The sequence below is a fragment of the Styela clava genome, chromosome 2, assembly GCF_964204865.1.
Source record: "Styela clava chromosome 2, kaStyClav1.hap1.2, whole genome shotgun sequence".
Taxonomy (NCBI): domain Eukaryota; kingdom Metazoa; phylum Chordata; class Ascidiacea; order Stolidobranchia; family Styelidae; genus Styela; species Styela clava.
The window spans coordinates 27,574,429-27,575,724 of NC_135251.1; the positions used below are offsets into that span (position 1 = coordinate 27,574,429).

General features: G+C 50.1%; 1 non-coding gene across 1 annotated transcript in view; it reads right to left on the minus strand.

Moving 5' to 3' along the window:
* Positions 1–1,296, minus strand: part of LOC144420240 (small subunit ribosomal RNA) — a 1,810-nt gene extending 514 nt beyond the window's left edge. Inside the window, exon 1 of the ribosomal RNA XR_013474592.1 lies at positions 1–1,296. This exon is cut by the window's left edge and continues 514 nt beyond it. This is a non-coding gene — a ribosomal RNA (small subunit ribosomal RNA).

Here is a 1,296-nt window from a genome sequence, read left to right on the forward strand (position 1 = left end):
CCAACTAAGAACGGCCATGCACCACCACCCACAGAATCAAGAAAGAGCTCTCAATCTGTCAATCCTACCTGTGTCCGGGCCGGGTGAGTTTCCCCGTGTTGAGTCAAATTAAGCCGCAGGCTCCACTCCTGGTGGTGCCCTTCCGTCAATTCCTTTAAGTTTCAGCTTTGCAACCATACTTCCCCCGGAACCCAAAGACTTTGGTTTCCCGGAAGCTGCCGGAAAGGTCGTCATGGTAACGCCTCCCGATCGCTAGTTGGCATCGTTTATAGTCAGAACTAGGACGGTATCTGATCGTCTTCGAACCTCTGACTTTCGCTCTTGATTAAAGAAAACATTCTTGGCGAATGCTTTCGCAGTAGTTCGTCTTCCGCCGATCCAAGAATTTCACCTCTAACGGCAGAGTACGGACGCCCCCGTCTGTCCCTCTTAATCATTACCTCGTGCTCCGAAAACCAACAAAATAGAACCGAGGTCCTATTCCATTATTCCATGCAACACTATGCAGGCGAACAGCCTGCTTTGAACACTCTAATTTTTTCAAAGTAAACTTATCGGCCACCGCCGACACTCAGTCAAGAGCACCGACGGAGAACCGAAGGTGAGGCGAACGCAACCAGTGACACGCCTTGCGACGGACCGGCGGCGCTCGCCCAAAATCCAACTACGAGCTTTTCAACCGCAACAACTTTAGCATACACTGTTGGAGCTGGAATTACCGCGGCTGCTGGCACCAGACTTGCCCTCCAATGGATACTCGTTAAGAGTTTTAGGATGTACTCATTCCAATTACAGGGCCTCGTTAGAGTCCTGTATTGTTATTTTTCGTCACTACCTCCCCGTGTCGGGAATGGGTAATTTGCGCGCCTGCTGCCTTCCTTGGATGTGGTAGCCGTTTCTCAGGCTCCCTCTCCGGAATCGAACCCTGATTCCCCGTTACCCGTTATCACAAAGGTAGGCACGTAGCGTACCTTCGACAGTTGATAGGGCAGACACTTGAATGATACGTCGTCGGTGCAGAGACCGTACGATCCGCGTGGTTATCCAGAGTCATCAAACGTCACAGGACGAACCCGGTCGGTTTTGATCTGATAAAAGCGCGCCTCCCGAAGTCGGCGCTTAATGCATGTATTAGCTCTAGAATTACCACAGTTATCCACTTCGCTTACGAGACCAAATAAACCAAGACTGATTTAATGAGCCATTCGTAGTTTCGCTTTACGAGAACTCGTACTTGCACCTGCATGGCTTAATCTTTGAGACAAGCATATCACTACTGGCAGGATCAACCAGATA